Source organism: Mesoplodon mirus (genome assembly GCF_964341445.2).
Source record: "Mesoplodon mirus genome assembly, chromosome: 7".
In the NCBI taxonomy this organism is placed as follows: domain Eukaryota; kingdom Metazoa; phylum Chordata; class Mammalia; order Artiodactyla; family Ziphiidae; genus Mesoplodon; species Mesoplodon mirus.
The window spans coordinates 101,441,736-101,466,843 of NC_138983.1; the positions used below are offsets into that span (position 1 = coordinate 101,441,736).

General features: G+C 47.6%; 1 protein-coding gene and 1 pseudogene across 2 annotated transcripts in view; both read right to left on the reverse strand.

Moving 5' to 3' along the window:
- LOC309808912 (centrosomal protein of 78 kDa-like) overlaps window positions 1-25,108 on the reverse strand; it is an 823,590-nt pseudogene that overhangs the window by 316,320 nt on the left and 482,162 nt on the right. The window lies entirely within an intron of this gene.
- The window catches only part of LOC309808093 (forkhead-associated domain-containing protein 1-like), a gene marked incomplete at both ends in the record, with an annotated part of 98,031 nt that overhangs the window by 730 nt on the left and 72,193 nt on the right, over window positions 1-25,108 (reverse strand). The gene's annotated exons all lie outside the window — the stretch shown is intronic.

Consider the following 25,108-nt stretch of genomic DNA (forward strand, 5'->3'; position numbering starts at 1 on the left):
GTATCTTTTGCTGGCATTTTATTATGAAAATGTCAAACACACAGAAAAGTTGAAAGAAGTGGATGGTGAACTTCTATAGAACCACCACCCAGATTCTACAATCAACATTTTGTTCTATTTGCTTTATCACATATCTACCCATCTATACATTTTATATTTTAATGCATTTCAAAGTAAATCCTATACATGGTTTTAAAATTTATTTATTAATTTTTGGCTGTGTTGGGTCTTCGTTTCTGCGCGAGGGCTTTCTCTAGTTGTGGCAAGCGGGGGCCACTCTTCATCGCGGTGCGCGGGCCTCTCACTATCGCGGCCTCTCTTGTTGTGGAGCACAGGCTCCACATGCGCAAGCTCAGTAGTTGTGGCTCGCGGGCCTAGTTGCTCCGCGGCACGTGGGATCTTCCCAGACCAGGGCTCGAACCCATGTGCCCTGTATTAGCAGGCAGATTCTCAACCACTGCGCCACCAGGGAAGCCCTATACATGTTTTTTATTATTTATTTATTTATTTATTTTAATTTTTTTTTTTTTTTTTGCGTTACGCGGGCCTCTCACTGTTGTGGCCTCTCCTGTTGCGGAGCACAGGCTCCGGACGCACAGGCTCAGAGGCCATGGCTCACGGGCCCAGCCGCTCCGCAGCATGTGGGATCCTCCAAGACCGGGGCATGAACCCGTGTCCCCTGCATCGGCAGGCAGACTCTCAACCACTGTGCCACCAGGGAAGCCCATATATACATGTTTTTTAAAACATAAAAATTTCAGTGACTTCAGCTGGTTCCAAGATGTTGATGATAATTCACATGATATTGGAATTCTGATCCATCTCAGTGCCATGTCACAGATAGCCTCCTTTCTTTTTTTTCCTTTTTTTTTTTTTTGGCTGTGTTGGGTCTTCGTTGCTGCATGCGGGCTTTCTCTAGTTGCGGCGAGCGGAGGCTACTCTTCCTCACGGTGCGCAGGCTTCTCACTGCGGTGGCTTCTCCTGTTGTGGAGCATGGGCTCCTGGTGTGCAGGCTTCAGTAGTTGGAGCACGTGGGCTCAGTAGTTGCGGCACTAGGGCCCTAGTTGTGGCTCGCGGGCTCTAGAGTGCAGGCTCAGTAGTTGTGGTGCACTGGCTTAGTTGCTCCGAGGCATGTGGGATCTTCCTGGACCAGGGCTCGAACCCATGTCCCCTGCATTGGCAGGCGGATTCTTAACCGCTGAGCCACCAGGAAAGTCCCCAAAGTCTCTTTTCAACTGAAAGGTCACTGAAGTGTGAAGTTGTTAAACTGTGGGTAAAAACAAAAATCTCTAGGTCTGACCGTAGAGGGTCTCCTGTCTGGCTCTGCTTTCCATCAACATCTCCATCATCATTCCATTACTGAATCCCTACTAAGTGCCAGGCACTGGGCTATCCTTTTACACACATGGCCTCTTTTCACCCTCAGAACCACCCTGCGAGGCAGGTGTCGGTATTGTCCCGCTTTACAAATGAGGAAACTGAGACTCAGAGAAGTTAAGGTCACACAATAGTAAGTGTGTGACAACTCTGAGCCTTTGCATGTAACCAGTGTACAAACCTCCATTGCTGCTGGTGGGGCAGAGTAGGGGTGGGGGAATTGCACTGTCTGCTGACACTTGGCACATGTAATAAAAGAAAGTCCTTGAAACCAGCATTCTATCCTCTGAAAGGAAGACGAGACCCTACCTGGGGGTAAGAGAAATAAAAATAAGCAGCATAGTTTATATTTGTAAACTTTGAGGCCTGTGGATGTCCCACAAATATTGATGCTTTCAGATAATGAGAAATACATTTGATTAAGTTCGCTGTCATGTATACAGGGGAAAAGACATTTCCTCTTCCCAAAGAACCATGCTCTGCTGCCTTCAGTTATTAATCTTCAATTGCAGAGGACCATGTTAGCACGCAACACATTCAAGTCTAATTAAGCTAAAATGGAAACTTCCAAGAAATGTCTCTTCTGCAGGAAAACCACAGGAAAAGCCACTAATCTAAAACTTAAACTTGGATTATGCACATATTTGTTTTTTAGCTCTCACCCCAGACGTCCCCAAGGCTGGGGTCTTCTCTCTGCTCAGACGTCCCCCCTCGGGGCAACCACCTGACCACTCTGGCTAAAGGCACCCTCAGTCATGTTATTCCCCTGCTAGTTTTCCCCTGCTGTGTTTCCTTCCTTGTACTTATCATTCTCTGACATGTTCTTGTTCCTTTCTTTAGTTATGCTTGCTGTTGGTTTCTCTTTCACTAACATATATGTTCCTGGAAAACCAGAACTGTGTTCATTTTGTTCAGAAGCAATTCTTCATGGGTATGTTGTGTTTGTACCCATCTTCAGAGCAAAGGCATTGAAAGATTTTGTCCTGCACTCACTTTCCGAGGATGCTTGTATGGCAAACAGCTTGGGAGGATACAGGTAATGTTTCTAATAAAGATAACGGCTCCTTCTGGGGCAAAAGTTGGGCAGGTTTGCTAGCAGCCCCTTTCAAAGATTGCAGTTTCCTGAGTTTGGAGTTCCTTACCTGGGACACAGACCCACTGTGCGCACAGCATCCACACTGGCTGCTCTGCACCACCCCGAGGGACTTTCAGGGCAACAGGAACCAATGTGCATATGCAGCTCTGCTGCCTGTTATGTCGGCTGTGCTGTGAGTAATCAAGTTCTTTGTTTCTGGCCCAGGAGTCTCTTGTCTTCTGCCAGGAACTATAAGCTGGGCAGGCTAACTTACTAACTTTCAAACAGGGTCAAATCTCAGACCCTTTGCAGTTCCTGCCAGTTCTGTGCATTACCCCTTCTCCAGGGTAGGGGGCGGCGGGGGGGCAGAACCTGACACATAGTAGGTGCTTGGGAAACACTTGCTGAGTGAATGAAAATACAAAGGGCACCTCTAAGCAAGTCAGTACAGCCAGCTGGCTAGGAAGCTTTGATAGTAACTACCTTTCATTTTTCCTGTCAGTATCTAGCTTAGATGACTCCTTGGAAAACCTAAATTCTATCTCTTTAGCTTTTGGATTGGACAATATTTCTCCACCTTCATTTTGCCCTGTGCATCACTTCCTTGCGTGAAAACACTGTCAAAGTAATTTGAATGTGTGGAGCTCTGTGAATTCGTTCTTACTCAGGGCCATGGAGCACCAGCCACAGGAAAGAGCAAAAGGGCTTCAGTCATCTGCGTTCCCCCGACCACTTTGGATGGCTCAGAATTGGGCTATAGGAGCAAACTTTCTTTTGAGGTTTACAGTGGCCTCAAAGTTCCTTAAAGAAGGGGAGTTCAGGTAAGGGGCGGGTGTGTGTGTGTGTGTGTGTCTGACCATTGGGTGGGTGTTGTCCATAAATCAGGGGAAACAGGGGTTCCTCTCTTAATCCCAGCTATACCCACAGGACATCCAAGAGCTGGTGCCCAGGAGAGGCTTAAAGCTCCCGTGCCGCCTCCCTTGGGGGGCGAGGTAGGGGCTGCACTTAGGAAGGAACGGCTGGTGTTGGGGCACCTTTTCTGGGGTGCTCCTGGCGACCCGAGCCTGGATCAGAGAGTTCGGACTCGGCTGGCGCCGGGTCCCCTGCCTATCCCAACACCCTTGACCTCGCAGGGCTGGCCTCCTCCGGCCCAGGTTTCCTCCCGCCGCCTCCTCGCGCGCCGCTCTCACCTGGCCAGAGGAAGAAGCCCACGCCTCGTCCTCTGCCAAGAAGCCCTGACCTCCGCCCTGCCGCCCTCCCGCGGAGTCTCCAGGCGACAGCCCGCAGCCCGCGCGCCCGCCCGGCCTTTGTACGAACGTCGCCACGGCAACGCCATTCTGACGGCCGAGCTGGGGAGGGGCGTGGCGTGCGCGGCGCCCGAGGATGAGGGGGAGGTGCGCTGGCAGCACCCGGCCAATTACAGCCCGCTGCAGCGCTGCGAGCCCTCCCAGACCTGCCCCCTTGAGGTCCCCAGCCCCGTTTCCAGGATGGGGAAACAGGCTCAGTGTTCACAGAAGTAGCTCCAAGTCTTACAGCGGGGAAGGAGCAGACTCGAGAATCCTTCCTACTGACCTTAGCTCTAGGCTCGGTGCGTTGAGGAGGGGGTGGTCAGGCGTGGGAGGGTAATGGAGCTGAACCACGAGAAGCCTGGAGGTTGGTCCCCCCCGTCCCACCCGAATCTCTAGTTCTCTCTGTTGTGGAGGAGAAAACAGAGTAAGCTGGGGGACCATCACTTCTGGGGATGGGGGTGGAGATGGGAGATGGGTGCGGTGGAGGGAACGCTTCTGAAAGAATGGAAGATTCTCCCACGTGCTAGGGAAGGGGTATTTACAAGCCCACAGCCTTACTGTTCCTGTCCTTCCCTGTCAAAACTCGCGTTTATTCATTCATGTGTTCTTTACTTCTACAAACATCACCTGAGTCCCTACAAGGTCAGACGGTGGCCCCAGTGTTGACCTGGATCAGATCCTTAAGAAATCCCCCCGCACCCCCCATGGGCACGGGGCTGGGGGGATGGAGCGTGTGGAGAAGACATGCAAATGCCAACTATCTCCCCTCACCCCATGTCACCTCTTTTTAGATCAGCCCCTTCTGTCTGGGAGCAGAACAGACCTGCTGACTACCTACAGAATGCCTCATTTCCCTGGCAGGAAATGACTGACAAGGTGCCCCAAGACAAACTCAAAATATTCATCTGAGAAAGATGAAAGATGGCAGACTCCACTCTAGTCAATTAGAAGACGATATAAGAGAGAAAAATCATGGAAATCGATATGGGATGGAATATATGGTAAAGATGCTCCCACATGCCTAGAGGCTCTTGGAAATGCACATTCCCTGGCACAGACCTCAGAGATTCTGATTAAGCAGCTCTGGAGCATGGTCCAGGAATGAATTTGTTACATTCTTGCAAATTCCTTGTGCATTTGTTAAAAGCTTGGCAAAACCTCAGGACTTATTCAACCCTGCAGTTGAATGGCAGAGCCCTCCCAGAACTTTTCCCTAGAAATCTCTTCCAGGCCCTCAGTCAGCCTGGAAGGTTCTGCCATTCGACCAGAAAGACCTTAGGAATGTATGAGGAGTGACCACAGAGGCCGGGGCCCTGAGTGGTAACTTCAGAGGAACAGAGAGGGTCAGGCTCAACTCTCCAGGCACATTTCTGCCTCAGGGCCTTTGCAGTTACTGTTTCTTCTCCCTACCAGGCACTTCCCCCAGGGATCTCCTTCAGCTCCTTTAGATTTTTACTCAAGTATCACCCTATTTAAAAGGGTCTTGGAATTCCCTGGCGGTCCAGTGTTTAGGACTCAGTGCTTTCACTGCCCGGTTCGATCCCTGGTCGATCCTGCAAGCCCCATGATGCCACCCAAAAAAACAAAACAAAACAAAAAACACCCCCCAAAAAACATGAAGAACAAAACAAACACCTCACTCTATTGCTCTTCCCTTCATCTTACCACTCCTCTAACATGCTATTTATTTAGTTTTCTTCTCTTATTTGTTGTCAGTCTCCCCACTCCCAACTCCCCCCTGCCCCCAACTTAAGCTCCATGAGGGCAGGGATTTTTTTCTCTTTTGTTCACTGCTGTATCACCAGTACCTAGAACAGTGCCTGAATGAACGAATGAGTGAATGAACAGGGGCAGCCCTTGCCACCCGCCCACAGCCTTGCCTCCTACTCTTGAGCTGCTGAGCTGAACTGTCCTTACCCCAGGACCTAGGCTTCTGTAGCCTTGGCCCTCCCCAGCCCCACCCCCATCTCCATGCTTGTCTTCAGTCTCATCAACATGAGCACAGAACAGCAACCCTGCTCACTGCCAGCCAGACCCTATGGAGCCCATTCAGGCCAGCCTGGAGCCGGAGCCGCTCATGGCCCCCTGATAGGCTTGGGAGAGCATATGTTGCCATTAGTCCATCTCTCGATGAGGAAATACTAAACGCAGAACAAAGCTGACATTCAGGCTCACTGGAGCAGAAATTGCCAAATCTTGATTGGATCCTGCCGCTCCCCACAGGATGCCACAGTCATCTCAAAGGGTGTGTGAAAGTCTAAAAACCCAGTTCCATGTCATCCACTTAAATTTCAAAAACAGAAACTAAAATACCCCAATAACTCATGGCTTTATCATAGCATGTCCTGGGCTGAGTGAGAGTTGTACTTTGCAATGATAGGGTGATCAAAATACTGCACCTGGGGAATTCCCTGGCGGTCCACTGGTTCGGACTTGGTGCTTTCACTGCCATGGCCCGGGTTCAATCCCTGGTGGGGAAATTAAGATCCCGCAAGCCACACGGCATGGCCAAAAAAAAAAAAGAGGTTTCTAGCTTATATGGGCTCCTTGGTGATGCCTGTAATCAATCAATCTTATTGAGCTCTGGGTGGCTACCAAGGCTGTACTGTATCTCAATCAACATCAGGATGCTGGTGTCTGAAAGGCCTGGGTCCATGTCCCAGCTTTGTCATTCCCAGCTGTCCTCCTAATACTGGAGCGAGTGATGTTAACTCGGGGCTTTCCACCCGCAGGGCACTGTCCCAGTCCTTCCTGTGGATCATCTCATTTAATCCTCACCATAACCTGGGGCAGTAGGTGTGTGTGAAACACCTGGAACAGGGAGCTCTGCAGAGAAATGCTCAAAAATGTCGTGATGGGTAGTATTTCTATCACATCACTCCCACTTGAACAGGAAAATAAGGCTCAAGAGACATGGAGGTATGTGACCAAGGTGACACAGCCAGAAAAGGATTTGAATCTAGATGACTGTGATGGGAAGGTATTTTCCCCGGGGACCACAGGTGACAGGTGTCACAGCCACGAGACACCCATGCTCACCACCTGCTTTCCCTCAGCCCTGAACAATCTGGGCTTCTGGCTGTCCTGAAGTTTGGGCAGTGCCTGCAGCAAGAGGGGGAGGGAGCTGAGGCCAAGAGGGCGTAGCTGGGGCTTGCCAGGGACCTCTCCTGCCACCCACTGGGCTTCTTTCCTGCAGGACCTCTGCCCCATAAAATCTCATTGGGCCACAGTTACCTTCCCTGGGCTGTCCTTGACTGGGAGAGCCCATCCACTGTGCCCCCTCCCCAGATCTGCTTGTTGTCCCCTGCATTCCAACAAGAAATGAATGCTGGCCTCCTGCCTGGAAGAGGTAGGGAGCTTGCCCAGCCTTTAAGGGGTAAGAGAGAGCCAGGGAAAGAGCTGGAACAGGAGAAAGGGAGTGTAAAAGAGAGAGAGAGCACTCGAAGATCAGGAAGTAGCTAAGCTGTTGAGTAGGTGTCAGATGGGAGAGCAAAGGGCCATTGGAGGCTCCACAGTCCATTCATAACCTGACGCTATGGGCTAAGGAAATGCAGGTTTTTATACACACACACACACACAGGTTCACAAAAATAAATTCAAACCACAAAATCACAGCTGGTCACTGAGGCCTTCTGCAGCCGTGCTCACCCCCTTCCCCTGTCAGAAAATGAGAAATCACCCAGGTGTTTTCTCAGATAGAGACAAGGCTGGTTGGGACCTTCATTTCTTGCAAATCAGAGCTTTGCCAGGGGGCTTCCCTGGTGGCGCAGTGGTTGAGAATCTGCCTGCCAATGCAGGGGACGTGGGTTCGAGCCCTTGTCTGGGAGGATCCCACATGCCGCGGAGCAACTAGGCCCGTGAGCCACAACTACTGAGCCTGCGCGTCTGGAGCTTGTGCTCTGCAACAAGAGAGGCCACGATAGTGAGAGGCCTGTGCACCGTGATGAAGAGTGACCCCCGCTTGCCACAACTGGAGAAAGCCCTCGCACAGAAACGAAGACCCAACACAGCCAAAAATAAATAAATAAATTAATTTTTAAAAATTAAAACAAAAACAAAATACTACTCTCTCTAAAAAACAACAACACAGAAAAAAAGGTTTGCCAGGGAGGTCAGTCTGTATGTTCTGTTTGAAAACTGCAGATGAAGGGTGCTGATCCCACCTCTGATCGGCCTGGTTTCGTTTGTTTGTTTGTTTTATTCTGTCTGTACCTCACTTCTCTCACCTGTAAAATGGAGGTAATAACAGCATTGACTGTAAAGACCAAATGGGTTAATATGTGTGAAGTAGTAAACTGTGCCCGGTACCACAGACTCCTTCTGTGAATGTCCGCGTTGCTGTCTGTCTCTTTGCTTGTTTTTGTTGCTTTCTTGATGATGTGGGAGGACAGCACCGTCTCAACCCGATCACAGCCATGCTGGGGAGAGCTTTGATTTGCATCGTCTCAGTCCCAACCCAGAGCAAACTTGACCTCAGAACACTCGCATATCATCTTGCTTGTTGCCCAGGGACCTTTCTGGGTGTCAGAGGCAGGCTGAGCTCCCCTGATCGCTGCTAGAGGGATTCAGAGAATCCAGCTGGTCTCTGTGGGGTGGCACCTGCAGGACAACTCCATAAATTCGACTTGCAGGCATCCAGGCAAATCAACCTCCACTACTTCTTTTTTTTTGAGATTAACAATGAACCATTATGAATGAGGTGAACCAAACTAGCTAATATTTATTGAGGCTTGTTAGGTACCAGCTGCTATGCCATGCACTGTTTTATTTAATTCTTAGCCCAACCCATTTTACAGAAGCGGGCTCAGAAAAGTCAAGTAACTTGAGCAGTTACAAATCTTGTAAGTGATAGGTCCAAGATTCGAACCCTGGCTGTTTGACTCCAGCATATTGTCATTTTTGTAAACTTTTGTTTTCAAAACATAATCTACATCTCGAAAAGAGCACAACTGATAAGTGTACGCTTGAAGAATTATCACAAAGTGTATGCACCCACCCTAACCAGAACCCAGAACAAGAAGCAGAACATCACCACCCGCCCCCACCCCTCCGAGAAGACTCCCTGTGTTCACTTCTGGTTAGCCCCTCCCGCTTGTCTGACTTCCAATCATAGATTAGTTCTGCTTGTTTTTGAACTTCATGGAAATGGAATCTTACAGATTCCATTCGCTGCCTGGTTTCTTTCACTCAACTATGTGAGGTTCGACCATGTTGTCTGATGTAGCTGTGGTTCATTCATTCTCACTGCTGCATTGCTTTACACTCTGTTATCTATTCCTGCAGAACAAATTATGGCAAACTTAACGGATCCAAAAAACACACACTTATGTCACAGTTTGTGTGGGTCAGGAATCCGGGCACTGCTTAGCTGGGTTCTCTGCTCAGGGTCTCTCCCAGGCTGCAATGAGGGAGGTGGCCAGGGCTGGGGTCTCATCTGAGGCTCAGCTGGGGAAGGACCCTCTTTCCAGTTCATGTGGTGGTTGGCAGGATACAGTTTCCTGAGGGTTGTTAGTTAGTCTGAGGGCCTCACCTCCTTGCTGGCTGTTAGCCAGAGATCCTGCACTGTTTCTTGCCATGTGGGCCTCTCCATAAGGTGGCTTGCTTCATCAAAGCCAGTGAGAGTCCTTAGAGAGAGTCTCCAGGCAAGATGGAAGTTACAATCTTCTGTAACATAATCACAGAAATGACATGCCCATCACCTTTGCAGCATCTACTGATTAGAAATAAGGTACAGTCCTGCCTACTCGCAAGGGGAGGGGACACAGAGGTGTGAACACCAGGGATAATTGGGGGCCGTTGTGTATGCCTTTTGTTCTGCACATGTGCACATATCTCTTGGGTATATATCTAGGAGTAGAATTTCTGGGTCCCACATACGTCCCGCTTTACGAGATTCTGCCAAACATTTTTCCAAAGTGCAGGTACCCTCTACACTCCCTCAGCAGGCTATGAGCTTCCCAGTTAGAGCACATGCTTTCAATACACTCCTCCCCTCTCTCCTTACAGAAGGGGTGTTTGAGCTGGGGCTCTTCGGGACGACAGGTCCTAATTCTGGGCCCATGTCAGAATCACTGAATTCCCGGGCCGCTTCGCCAGACATTCTGATCATTTGAGGGCTCAGATACAAACTGGAAGGTCCACTCCATAAGGCGAGGATCCCTGTACCCTTGGTGCCCGGAGCAGTACCTGGCAGCAGTACCTGGCAGGTACCAGGGAGCTGGCACTCAATAAATGTTTTTTTGATTAAGTGAATGAGTTTAGGAACTATTGTTCAAGAGATGGGCCCCAGGGCGGGTATAAGCTGCTTAAACGGGAAGGAAACTTTGTTGTGACTGAGGCTGTGTTCATTTTTCTGGGAAGAGGGCTCAGAACCTCAACCAGGTATGTCCCCAACAAAGGTTAAAGGCCGCTGTGATTGGATACTGTCCGGCTTAGGTATTATATCACATGAAGAAAGAATTGGTCCCGGGGTAGGTGGCATGGGAACTGTGGACAAGGTCCCATGGTCCTTAGAAGTAAAAAGCGAGACAGTGCTTGCCTGGGGTGGCTCATAAACTGAGACCTTGCTTGTTTTGACCTTTGACCCATGGTAGCTCTTTTGGTACATCTAGCCACTGCTTGGCCTCTTGGGACCCTCCCTGTGTCTGTCTGTTGAACAGAAAATTCCAGAAGGCCTCGGTGCCCTGAGTTTCCATCAGGGGCAAGCCAACATGAGCCCTAGCTTTTGAAAAAACACTTTCAATCCATAGAAAGCCTCCCAGTTTATCTGGTTTGAGATGACCTCATCCTTTGTCACCTTCTCTCTTGTTTTCTGGAGGTTGCTCAGCGTCTTGCTGCTCTCTGCATTCTTTTCTCACGTGAACAGTGCACCTATTTTGGGCATTTTGTCGTTGTTGTTTTGGGTCATTCCCATCACACATTTTTTGTATTCCTTTCCAGTCAGATCAACCTCATGCCTCTCTAGACATTTCTTCTCAGGTTTCCTCTGAATCATTTCGTTCGGTCTAAATATGTCCAGTGTTTCCTCCTTCCTCACTGCACTCCACATAGACCCTCTCTTTTCCCCGGAATAACTGTTCTTTTCTTTCGAATCCCTGACCCAAATCCTCATCTTTCACCATGTTTTCTGACTTCTCCTAAGAACTGATTGTTTTTTGAAACTTAAGCCTCAAATATCATCCCTTCTAATCTGCGTCTGAATTTGGATCACGGTCAAGAAGCAGGCGAGACAGGAATGTGGCTGGGTAATTAGGATCCTCAGCAGAAGGGCTGAGTGTTCATCGGGGGGTCAGAGGGGCCTGGGGATGGAGGGAGAGGTATCTTCTTCTGCCTCGGGTAGGGCTTAGGGTGGGGTTGTCAGGAAAGCGCTAAGAAAAAAGGACCCATTTGACTTGAGTTCTGAAGGAAGAGTAGGATTTCCGGAGGTAGAGCAGGGAGAGCAGAGGATAGTCCAGGGAAGGAGCAGTGGGAATGGAGGCTAGAAGATGAGTCATCAGAGATGCTAGGGACAGGAGTACAGAAGGAGAGGGGTGGCCAGGTGCTGAGACCGCACACTGAAGGTCCATGGTCAGCCCTCAGATATGTTTGTCTGGCTTTCCCAACGTGTTAAAAGACTTTTAATTAGTTGCTGAAGGAATAGGCCTCCTTCTGTGGAGTGACAGAGAAACCTATTCAAATTGTCTTTAGCATGAATGCAAATTCACTGGTTACCAAAAATGAAAATTCTAGAGGGAACCTCTGGGTTCAGGCTCAGATGATTTCATGAGGCCTTGGCCTCTCTCCAGCTCTCAGGGATTCTTTGTACCATGTGGACCCAACCTTAGACAGAATCTCTGTATAATGGTCACAAAAAGGCGGCCGAAGCTCCAACCCTTACATCTTCTCAGCTTTAAATTCCATAGGGAAGTATAGGAGTCTTTTTCCTAAGCTTCCCCCAATGGCCTCACTGCTTCTCATTTTCTCTGGGTGGGTCACAAGCCCATTGCTGAGCCAATTATTGTGGCCCAGGAGACTGCTCTGATTGGCTGAGCTTGAGCCAACATGCCCATCCCTGCAGCCAGAGGTGGAATCAACAGCGTCTCTGAGAAACTGGACTGAGACTAGGAGAAAGGTGTTGTCCCCAAAGGAGGATCATAACGCCATAATATTTTAGAAGAGGTGAATTGTTATTAGGTGACGAAAACCAGATGTCTACCACAGTAGCCAACATGTACAGATCATTAACATCTGGATTTATGCCTTTTTTTGCGAAAATGGGAATATCTGGCAATACCTGGACTCTCTTCTTGTATATAGATCAACAATCTGCTGGGGATGAGTAGAGGCTCCCTCTTTAGATACAGCCTATGTTCTGCCTGCCCAATGCACTGCTCATATTTCCTCTCTGGCTCCTGGAAGCACTTGAATTTTTATTGCCAGCATAATTTGATTCTGTAAAGAAATCTGTTTTTCCCACCAGAATGGAAGAGCCAAATGTACAGGGGTCAAATAGCTCTCCTGTGCTCCCACAAACTCCTGAGGACAAATGCCTGGCCATTTTTAATAGTCTCATTCCTTGCTCATTTTAAAAGCCTTCTTTAAAAAAAAATATTGAATACATAGTGATTTTAGAATCTGTTATCTGATAATTCCAACATCTGAAGTCTTTGGGTGGGAGTGGCAGAGGGGTGGTGTCTCAATGTCTTGTTTGTTGTGTCTGCTTACTCTGGCTCATACTGACTTATTGCTTGGATGTTTAGTAATTTGACTGTGATCTCATTCTTGATTGAACTTAATCTGTGGGAATCCTGAGGGGTCTGATTCCTGGCTGCTTTTCTCTCGGAAGTCTTTTTTGTTTGTTTCAGCTGGATGCCAGGGATGCTAATAACCTCTGAACACTGACATTTATTTCCTCAACTTGGAGTTTTCCCACTGAATACATGGAGTATAAACTTGAGCCCCAGACCCACGTGGTTACAAACCTTCAGGGTGATCATCATCATCACCAGTATTGTGGCCATTATTAGTTTTCCCCTCCAGAGCCACATTGAAAACTACAGGTTTTCATAGGCTCTCCTTTCTGAAAGTCCAGAAAAAAAATTTTTTTAAGCCCTCCTCTTGCCAGGGTGTGGAGCATCTTTGAGGGTGCCAGCTTAATACAGGCATCTTAGACTTGGTTAGCTCATCTTGCAAAGGCCCAAGGCTTAATCTCCCTTTTCCTGCACTTACTAAAGGCAAATGGCTTCCTCATTTGCTTATGCTTTGGTTGTAGCTCACTCTGTTTGTGTGTGTGTCTGTATGTTCCTTTGAGATTGCCTACATAAAAATTGTTTTTTATTCTGGGATTTTGGAAACACACACAAAACTAGAGAAGCCTGCGATTAACTCCATGTATTCATCATCCAGCTTCAACATTTTCCCAGTGTTCTCTCATTCTTTTTTCTTCCTTTTTGAGTTTTTTTCTAGGTTAATTTAAAGCAAGTTGTGTCATTTCACCCATAAAGACATCCTAACTGAAAGGCCTTTTTTTTCCTTTACATTATCCCCGCCTTGACATGATCACAGCTAAAAATACTTATAATCATTCCTGAATATCATCTAATATTCAGTCCATGCTCACATTTCCTTGATTCTCTCAGAGATATCTTTTTTACTTTTATCTTTGTTAGAATCAGGATCCAGACAAGGTCCACACATTACACTTGGTTGTTATGTCTCTGAAATGTCTTTAATTCTGTAACAGCAACACCCCGCCCCTGACCTTTTTTATCCCCCAGCCACTGATTTGTTGGAGAAACTGGGTCTTTTGTCCTGGAGAACATTCACATCCTGGATTTGGCTGATCACTTCTTCTTGGTTTCAGTTAACTTGTTCCTCTTTTCCCCATGTTTCCTGTAAACAAATAGTTAGATCTAGAGGTCTGAGGAGATCAAAGTCTTTTTGTTGTCCAGACGCCTTCATAGGCGGTACTGTGTGATCCATCCTGCATCACACAGTGAGCACATAATGTCTGGTCATCCTGTTTTTAATGATATTGAGATTGAATGGTAGGTCCAGTGCTAACAGACTGAGCCATGCATTACAAAGTCCCCAACGGCTTTTTTTCCCCCAATAATTAACATTTTTAATTATTCATTATGGTAAAATATACATAATATAACATTTACCATCTTAACCATTTAAAAATATACAGTTCGGGCTTCCCTGGTGGCACAGTGGTTGAGAGTCCGCTTGCCGATGCAGGGGACGCGTGTTCGTGCCCCGGTCCGGGAAGATGCCACATGCCGCAGAGCGGCTGGGCCCGTGAGACATGGCCGCTGAGCCTGCGCGTCCAGAGCCTGTGCTCCACAATGGGAGAGGCCACAAGAGTGAGAGGCCTGCGTACCGCAAAAACAAACAAACAAACAAAACACACAAGTGGCACAGAGGAAGCCAGAATCTTGAGAATACCTGGGCCCAAGGAAATCTTGGAAGATAGTGAGTTAAAGAGAATAGTGAGGATAATGACGATGGTAGGAGAGCATGTATGCTTTGTGGGCCTATGTACTAAGGGTTTTGTATACAAGCTCCCATTGGGAAGGCTATGAGCTAGGTGCCATTTTTATTCTCATCTTAAAGAAGAGGGATCTGAGCTAATTAAGCAGAGGGAAGGTTAGGGGCTTTTCCTGGCTGAGACCACAAGACAAAGTGGTGGTCACGCCCCCTAGCCAGGACTTGATTGGCTGGAGATTTGATTGGCAGGAGAGCTGAGCGACTTCTCCTGCCAGAAGCAGCCGGTGCCCTTCAGCCTTTCTTCCACTTCAAGCCCTAAGAAAGGGCTTGCGTGCTTCCCAAGTGGCAACTTCTGTGCATTTAAAAATTTCCTCTTGAAAATCCCAGCCTTAGCCCATTCACAAAAGGTATCTGGGTCCTTTCTTGGCCGTGGCCTAGTCGTATTCACCAAAGAGAAGAGCGCGTCCCATAAAAGCTGGCGGCTTTGGGAGGACCGGGGAAGGCGTCAGCTGGCAGGAAGCTCCCTGAAAGAAATAGAGGAATCCCCACCCATCCATGAGCTGCCTATTCTTCCCCCTTAGAAACGGGGCTTGTGATATGCCAGGCACTGCAGGCATTTTGCCATTTAACCCTCCCGCTGCCCCACGGAGTAGGCCCCTTGCTAACAGTTTTGGTTGCTTTTGTTGAGGAACCTGGGATACAGAGGTCAAGCCACTTACTCAGGGTCATTCGGGGCAGTGGTGGGGCTTGACCCCTATTTGTTTGACTCCAAATCTGGCCTCTGAACTCTGAGAGACACTGCCGGCTTCTCGAGTGATGTGGGAAGTGGATTCGAGTGAGCACGGCCTGGGCAGCGGTTCCCGTCCCTCTGCCACATGGACAGAGCCACAGACCCAGTTCGCTGTGAAGGCCCAGCATCTTATACCAAGTCTCATTTTCACAGCCAGAGATATTAGTGTGGAAATAGGACTTTTGATTCTTGAAAGGTCTGCTTGGTGAAGAGATGGTCAAACATTTAAACTACAAACTCCATTTTTTTTGGGGGGGGCAATTCTGAAGCTTAAGATGTGTAATTTCATCTCAGTGCTTCAACCTTGCCACCTCTGTGAATGGGTGAAGAGTTTCAAAGTTTCATACAGGAGGCTAAAAAACTAAGGCTCCTTGTGAAAATACTAAGTGTAAAACTTAGGAAAGAGGAATTCTACTTTCTGTTCTTTTCTGCTTAAAGACAACGAAGATATACTCCCTGGAAGGAACGGATGCCAAGACAGATGTATACAAGTGCCCTTTAGGATCCAGCAAAACTTTCAAATGTATTATTGTTTTCTTCCCGACAAACAGGGATTTCTGACGACATATTAACAACAAGCCTGAAATGCAAACCTAAGTCCTGGAGTGAAACCCCCAGGAGCAATGGTGCGATGTATCCAAGGGGGCCACCCTGGTAAGGGAGACACAGAAGGAGGGGGTGTGGAAAAGTGAACATGGGCGGGGGAGGGCAGCAGGTGGGGAGGGAATCCTGTTTCTGCCACTTAGTAGCCAGGGAACGTTACCCTCTGTCAACTCAGCTTTCCCCTCTCTCTAAGGGGCTGACACTTGCCAGCATCCCTTGCGGGTTGATGGGAGAGATGAAGCATGTGCGGTGTGGAGCAGGTGCCTGTCCCTTGGTAAGTCTTTCCCCCAGTTGTGAACTCCACGAATTTGAAAGCTTCTAGTTGTAGCTCTTCTGGGGACCCTGACACAGGTTCAGCTTGGCCATTTCAGACCCTTCTCTGCTGAGGGATGTCCAGCGCCAAACAGGCTGGCATGTCCCTTGCGTTGTGTGTGAATGATGCAGCCCAGGAATAATGCATGTGAAACCTCATTATGTAAATCCTCAGGTTTTCAGTACATGACAATGGCTTTTTGGGGGGCCCTTCTCTGTCCCATTCTGTGGTCTGGTGTCTCTGCTTTGGGACCTAGTCTGCCAAGCCCTGGGGGCGGGGGTGGGCACCTTGGGGAGGGGTGAGCTCTCCAGAGGGCACATCAAAGGGAAAGTCACAACTCTGTCACTGGCCCAGCTCTCCCTGGCATTGCTTGGTGTGAAAGGAAACTGTCCTCTGCCTGAGGCAGCCCCATGTCACACACAGACTAAGGCCTGTGATGTTTAATTCAGAGCAGTGAGCACTGGAAACACTGCATCCAGGCTCCCTCAGAGCAGGACAGCCACTTTTCATTTCTGGGGCTCTAAGCCAGAGAGCCTGCTGTCTGGAAACCTATTGCCTGGAAGGTTCGCAGGATGGAGGGCAGGCTTCTGCAAAGAACTATCTGACCATCACCTCCTGGTTGAGGAGAAGGGCACCCTTCTATGACCTTGGCCTCCTTAGAGCTCATGCAGGCAACAAACACACACATACAAATACACACACATGCCAACCCACAGCACATACTCACATGTACACACATACACGCAAGCATGCGTGTACAAATACACAGCCCCAAGTCAGAAAGACTGGAGTACTATTCTGGCTACTCAGAAGAGGAAACCCAAATCTTTATTCTCAGAGAGCTTATTCCTCGGTGTATCCCTGGCACCTGGCAGAACAATGAAAATCAGAAGCGCCGCCTTTAAAAACACTCGGGCTGTTCACTCAACTAATTGTGGTCATCTTTTCAGGAGGCAGGGAAGTCAGATCATGATGCTGGACACCCTTAAGCTCAGTACAGTGCTGTGTGTCAATTATGTCTCAATAAAACTGGTAGAAAAAACAGTTATCTGGATAGAAAGAACAAGATAAAATACACGAATTATCAAAAGTTAAAAAAATACAGACGAGCTAGACTATGAGTCTCAGAAAGCACTGTTCACAACAGCCAGGACATGGAAGCAGCCTAAATGTCGATGGAGGAGTGGATAAAGAAGATGTGGTACAAATATACAGTGGAATACTACTCAGCCATAAAAAAGAATGAAGTAATGCCATTTGCAGCAACATGGATGGACCTAGAGACTATCATACGATGTGAAGTAAGTCAGACAAAGACAAGTATCATATGATATCACTTATATGTGGAATCTAAAAAAAAATGATACAAATGAGCTTATTTACAAAACAGAAACAGACTCACAGACTTTGAAAACAAACTTATGGTTACCAAAGTGGAAATGTGGTGGGGAGGGATAAATTAGGAGTTTGGGATTAACATATACACACTATTATATATAAAATATGTAATCAACAAGGACCTACTGTATAGCACAGGGAACTCTACTCAATATTCTGTAATAACTTATATGGGAAAAGAATCGGAAAAAGAATAGATATATGTGTATGTATAACTGAATCACTTTGCTGTACACCTGAAACTAACACAACACTGTAAATCAACTATACTCCAATATAAAATAAAAATTAACTTAAAAAAAAAGAAAGTTTAAAAAAATAGAGGCAAGCTAGACTATGAGTCTCAGAGAGGTTAAGCTGACATATATATATAGAATCTAAAAAAAAAAAAATGTTCTGATGAACCTAGGGGCAGGCCAGGAATAAAGACACAGATGTAGAGAATGGACTTGAGGACATGGGGAGGGGGAAGGGTAAGCTGGGACGAAGTGAGAGAGTGGCATGGACATATATACACTACCAAATGTAAAACAGATAGCTAGTGGGAAGCAGCTGCATGGCACAGGGAGATCAGCTCAGTGCTTTGCGACCATCTAGAGGGGTGGGATAAGGAGGGTGTGAGGGAGACACAAGAGGGAGGGATGTGAGGATATACGTATGCATATAGCTGATTCACTTTGTTATACAGCAGAAACGAACACCACACTGTAAAGCAATTATACTCCAATAAAGATGTTAAAAAAAAAAGCTGCCTGAAGCCACACAGTAAATGGCAGAACAAGAGTCTAAACCTAAGTCTGCCTAACGCTAAAGCTATTCTGCCACCTTCCTTTGCAATGAGCGAATGCATTCTGTGCTGCCTGGATCCCACTGGGACCTCAGTTGGCTGTTTCTAAAGGGAGCTGAGGGGCAGCCTCAGAGGCTCTGCTCCGAGCAGGGACCTCTCACCTTCTGCTGCCTGATCGCCCTGGTGACCCTCTTCTCCTGGTGCAGCCGCTCTTCCATGTGCGCCAGGGCCTCCTTCAGCGGCGCCTTTTCTTCGGCCTCTCTGAAGATGTCCTTCAGCTTTGCCACCTGTGACTGGTACATCTGAACCGACACTTTGCTCTGCCTGAGCACACAGGAGAGACAAAGTCTCTTTTCTCCTCAGCTTTCTCACTCACCACCAATGCTCCCGACCTGGGAGATCCTCAGAACACTTCCATATATGCCTGGCTTCGCAGTTTCCTTACAAGTTGGGGGAAGGCTGAAGATGTGGGGACTAGAGGGCAGAATAAATAGCCCATTGGCTGTGGACGTGCAGCATGAAGGGGGCAACGGTTATGCTACCAGCCCCTCCCAATTTCCCAGAGAGGGTGGGGGAACGGATACTACTGAAAATAGGATGGAATTACGAAAAGCACACACATGGTGAAACATCAGACACATTTATAAAAGGTGCACCTTATTCCTTAACAGTAGGGTACTTTAACTGCTGCTTTCTTGCCCAGAGACTTGGGTCCATCAGGCCCTGAGTCACCATCCCGCCTGCCCCCCTCCACACCCAGGCCTCTGTCTTCTTGTTCTGGTCCCTACGGGTCTGCAGCTGCACCGAGGTTTAGCCTGGAGAATGGAGGCCTGGGCCTTTTGCCGGAGACATGGGCCATATTTGAGCTGTTCAATGTCCTTCTCGTATCGTCTCAAAAGCTCTTCTTTTCTCTGCAGCTGGTTCTTGAGTAGGGTGATCTTATCAAACACCAGGTACAGGTCTCTTTGTCGAAGCTGGTGGACTCTCTCCCTCTCTTTTGGGGAGAGGTGTTTCATGGACACGTGACCTGACATATCTTTGATGTTCATCAAAGTCCCGAGGGTTTTGCTCATGTCCATGTACTATGAGAAAGCATTTCGCAGGTAAGAGGCCTGGCCCAAGACCACTGGTGGCCCCTTTGAGGAGGCAAACGTCTAATTCTGTTTCATTCATTTTCTGCAGTTGCAGAGAAGAAACACATGCTTTGCAAATGAGTGCATTTGGGGCTTTTAGTAGGACTTTCATTTTCCCCCGCATCCATTTACACTATGCCTTTTTGAGAATTGGGGGGAAGTGGGGAGGGGGAATGACAACAGACATAAACATTCATTCTTACTACCCAGTCTTGCAAGGAATTGGGCTCTGCAATTTCCAGCCCATGCTGGGATAGGAGATGGGTCTCGTGGAGCTACTGTAACAACTAAAATGTATGTGGAGTTGATGTTTAAACTACCTGCAGGGCACGCAGGTTTGGACAGGAGGGGACTGATGCTGGGTATACCTACCAGCTTTTCACTAAGATCTAAAGCCTCAGCCACATCCATTTTCCTTAACTTCTCAGAGACCATGATGGACCCTGGGCTGGAAAGGCCATTTTGAGGCTGAAATAAAAAAAAAGAAGAAAAACTCTCTTGGCATTCCATTATGATTTTCTACATCCAGAAGAATAACCCAAAGAATAATGGAAGAACTGGAAAGATACTAAAGAATAATTTGAGAGAGTTAATTTTTTAACATCTTTATTGGAGTATAATTGCTTTACAATGGTGTGTTAGTTTCTGCTGTATCAAAAAGTGAATCAGCTATACGTATCCATATATTCCCATATCCCCTGCCTCTTGCGTCTCCCTCCCACCCTCCCTATCCCACCCCTCTAGGTAGACACAGAGCACCGACCTGCTCTCCCTGTGCGATGCAGCTGCTTCCCACGAGCTATCTATTTTACCTTTGGTAGCGTGTGTGTGTATATATGTCCACGCCAAGAGAGTTGGTTTTAAATCCAGTCTGACTCTGTGAACTGCTTTCTTTATGACTGTGTTCCTACCCCTTCAGAGCACGACTGCCTTTGAAATGATGCATCACTTGTGCCGTTCTTTGGCCACCGTCTCGTCTGTCTTCCCTTTAGGCCAGTGGTTCTCAACCGGGGGTGACTCTGGCCACCCTACCCCCTCCAGGACATTTAGCAATGCCTGGACACATTTGTGGTTGTCATAATTGCTGCTGGCGTCTAGTGGGTAGAGGACAAGGATGCTGCTAAACACCCCACGATGCATAGGGCAGTCTCCCAAACAAAGAGTTACCTGGCTCAAAAAATCAGTACCGCTGATGTTGAGAAGACAAGCTCCAGAAAAATGGGGACCATGCGGCTTTTGCTCACTATCTCCCTCCTTGTGCCCAGCATGGCACCTGGCACCGAGTGGTGCATAGTGGGCATGTTTGTGGAATGAACGAATGAAGGTTAAGTGGAAAATAGCCTCCCTCCTTTTTATTAAAGGAATCTCATTTCTGTGCAGCAGAAACCATACCCTCACAAAATTTGGCCCAACCTTCTCCTAGTTCTGGAACCTGGTGGGTGAGCATCACTTCAGACCCTTTCCAGAGACAATGCAGATAGTGTTTGCAGCTGCATCTCCCTAAGACCCCAACCAGCCAGCTGGCTGCTGGAAACCCAAATGACTGCATGGAATGGCCACCAGTCTGAATAGGTTACCCGATCTGAACGACTACAAATAACCCTAATAAGCCTCCTTAAAAAATAAATTGGCTTTTAATGCTTGCCATGAGCATCTCTTAGCCCTAGCATTTGTTGGCACTACCCTGAAAACCTCTGAGCTTAAAAACAAAACAACTAAAAAACTATAATGGCCCCCAAAGTGACTGTGATAGATAAGAGTGGACATATTTGTCTATGTATCTATGGAGATGAGAATAAAAGAGGGTATCTGAAGATGACAATAAACCGGGCAGATCTGCTGCAAAAAGAACCTGAGATGCTGCTCAGTGTCTTCAGCTACCCTGAGCTGCATCCTCTGTACCTCTCCAGACGCCCCCTCTTTTCCTGAGGGGAGGGTCACTAAGGAAGAGCCTGGGCTACAGGATCCAAGCACACAGTCCCCACCCGGTCTCTGCAGGCTAGCAGACACACCACCAGGGACACACCCCTGGTGTGTCTTCAATCATTATTCTGTGACCTTGGGTGAGTTACTTGACCTCCTGAAGCCTTAACTTTTCTTATCTGTTAAATGGGGACAATAATAGTAACTATGACACAAGGCTGCTACGATCGTTCAATGACATAAGGCATGGAGCCGGCTGAGCTCAACGCCTGGCACACACTAAGCAGTTCATAGATGTCAGCTATTTTTCCTCCTGCTCTTTCATTTAATTACTGCCAACCTTGGAGGATTGAGAGTTAGGAGGTTTCCTGCTCTGTGGTGTCAGTGGTGGGATGAGGGCTTGTTGCCAAGGAGAAGGTCTTGGAAGCAGGACCATCAGGACGTGAGATCCAGCTGAGCTCCCCACCTGGAGATGGTCACTCTACTCCCAACCTCAGAGAAGGAAGGTTCGATTTTATCATGAAGACCAACAAGTTTCTGAAGACTCACATCTCTAGACGTGTGAGCAAATGTCTAGAAAAATTGTAGGAGAAAATGCTGGTACAGAGAGGATGGCTTTATTATGTTTTCCAAAAGCTGGTTTAGACCAGCTGCCGCAGCAAGCCACGCTGGCCTGAGCTGTCCATTGTCATGTGTCAGTCAAACACCCGATCAAACATCCATTTAGGATACAGGGCACTTTCAACCTAACAATCAAAGTACTTCTGAAAATCCTGGAAAACACAAACTATGCTCCCTAAGAAAGGAAGGTTTTCTTGGATAATACTCTTTAAATACTGTTTGACAATAATAACTATCATCTATTAAAGTGCTCGCTATGAACTAGGCACTGGGATAAGCACTTTACATAATGATCTCCTTTAATTTTTCCATCATCATTTTACGGCTGGGAAATTGAAGTCCCAGAAAGGTTAGGAGCCTGCCCAAGGTCACAGAGCTTGCAGAGCTGGGATTAGGACACAGGTCTCTGATTCTAGAACTTGTGTCTTCTTAATCATCATGGCTCCCTTCTGCTGCCCTTTATGTGTTCATGTTTTTCAGTTTATAGCAAAAAGCAAATGTTAGGCAAGCTCATGGCATAATGTTGTACATTAGCTTGTTGAATCTTTTCTGCAGAATACAACATGTGATGTGAAAAGGAGGGCCCAGAGATTGTCCGGGCCAGCATCAGTGCAATGTTATATCATGCTGTACACGATGGGAAGCCGCCTTTCTATTCAAACATTGGATCACTGGTACGGCCAGGCACCAACCAGTCCATACAGGTGTTAGCCCATCAGGGAGGACCTGGCCTCGAACCAATGATGTATACAGTGGTGCCAGGGCACACGGCTCGTGTCTGTCCTCATGCCCACCCTCCCCACGTGTCAGTCAATGCAGATACAAAGTTTCTTTGGTTACCGTTCGGATCTCTACTCTTGAAAAAGTTGGCAAGTCAGGTTTTGCATCCAATATTTTCCGAACATTTTTTTCCATCCCGAGGGTCTTTAAGTCTAGAAATGATTCATCCATGTGGTCCTTGTGATCTATAAAAGAAATAATTTACACTCAAAACAAAGGCTCAGGAAGAAGTTACTGCATGTAAAAGTCACAGCTGCTATTTACTGGACACTTACCACAGGCCAGTACTAATGAGCTCACCATCCTCCCTTGGCAGGTGAGGCATCGAGGCCCAGAGAGGTGACATGACTTGTCCAAGGCCACACAGCTCATATGAGGCTGCAGCCTCCCAGGGCGGGGGCACTGAGGGGGAACCTTCGGCCACAGGTGTGAGGATGGACTTGAACCCAGGCTTCTGTGTCCTAGCCCAGGGCTCCACCCAGCAGCAAGCTTGGTTTCTTGAAAGCCCTATTCCCTCTAAACAGGGTATTTATCCTGGGAAGTTCCCCAAGGTTGGTCCTTGCACAGCATGCGTCTATGAAAAAGTTTCCACTGGGCCACAGTGAAATAAGAAAAAGAAGGACAAGGTTCTGAGTTTTTCATGAAATCCTGTTTATTTAATATCAAGGCCTGCTCTTGACTCTGAGCTCATGCCTACACATCTATTTTTTTTCCTGCCCATCTTTTTTTTATAACTATGTTTTTTTAGTTATGAAATGATGGGGATAGAAGATGGTGGTCCTGGCAAATTGGTTAGTCCCTAAAGTGAACCCTCAAGTCTGGGGCCCATGGTTCTCAGCACAGAGGGGTGACTAGGCAGGAGGAAACTTACTTGACAAGCTGGCCTTCTCAAGTTCTTTAATTCGCGCACGAAGCTCAGATAAGGCCTTTTTCTGACACTGAATGACTTCCTCATGTCGGGACCCTTTGCACTTGGCTCCTAGATCACTGAAGGACTGCTCCTGTGGCCAGAATGGTGAGGACAGCAGCTTTATCAGTGATCACAACTCCCTCTCTTGTATTTGAAGAAACATGAACAAATCATGGATTAGCAGAAACCCTGTCACTTACTTAGTACCTTGGAAAATATCATTACAGGGCTTCAGCAGAGAAGGAATTTAAAAATTTCATTTCGAATACAAAGTCACATCTAGGAAGATTTCCAACTTTCCTACCTACTTAGCATCATTATAAATAAGAGATCCCCCCTATGTTCCCTCCCCATGTTTTATTTCTTTTTTTCTTCTAATGTTCTTCTAAGCTTGGGTTTCCACTTGTTGTCATTCTGGTCTCATCTCTGAATAATCACACCAAATTTGGTCCTGGAGGGGCTTTTTTTTTTTTTGCCTGCACCATGCGGCATGCGGGATCTTAGTTCCCTGACCGGGGATCGAAACCGCGCCCCCTGCAGCGGAAGCACAGAGTCTTAACAACTGGAACACCAGGGAAGTCCCTGGAGGGGCTTTTATTTATTTATTTTTTTTCTGCGTTACGTGGGCCTCTCACTCTTGTGGCCTCTCCGGTTGAGGAGCACAGGCTCCGGACACGCAGGCTCAGTGGCCATGGCTCACGGGCCCAGCCGCTCCGTGGCATGTGGGATCTTCCCAGACCAGGGCACGAACCCGTGTCCCCTGTATCGGCAGGCAGACTGTCAACCACTGCGCCACCAGGGAAGCCCCAGGTGGTTCTTATCGGCCAACTTGGGGAAAACCTTCTTCTAAGACTTTGTGGCTGAAAATGTAGTCTGCAGAGCTGTGCTATCGGTACCAGCTGGGAGCTGTTCAGAAATGCAGAATCCCAGGCTCCCCCCACCCGAGACCTGCTGAGTCACAATCTGCATTTCAACAACATCCCCATATGATCCGTGGACACCTTTGAGTTGAGAGGTGCCACTGTAAAGTATCCTCTAATTGGCTGGTTTCTGGAAAAGTAAGTAGCCGTTTTGGCCATGTGTTTCCCCTGATATGCATGAAGAGAAAGCAAAAGACTGAAATACTATTGGTTGGTCTTGCACTCACTGAGACACAAACCAGGACCCGCAGTAACGACTGGGATTTGTATCAGTAAAATCAGCTGCGGTATATAAACAAAGTACCATTTCTAGACATTTCAATAACCTTGCCTCTTCAAGTTGATCTTTAAGTTGATCTCTGAGTTTTAGGATTCAAGCTTCATGTTAATTCCTCCTACATCATTCACCCTCTTTAATTAATTTAGTTCCCAACAAGGAGTTGCTGAGATTCCTCCATCTAAGTACGTGCCCTCTGTTTCTCATAGGAAAGCCCATTTCATCAGTTTCCAGTAGTAAAGAGAAGGACGGGGACCACCTTACCGATTTCTCTGCCATTAGCCGCTTGACTCTGGCTTTCAGCTTCTCCTCTTGCTGTAGCCTTTCCTCGGTCAGCTTCTCCTTCTCTGCCAGATGCTGCCGTAACTCTTCTTGCAGCAAACACTGCTGAGATTCCCGAGAACTGTTGATCTTCATCTGAAATGAGGGGAAGGGGAACTGC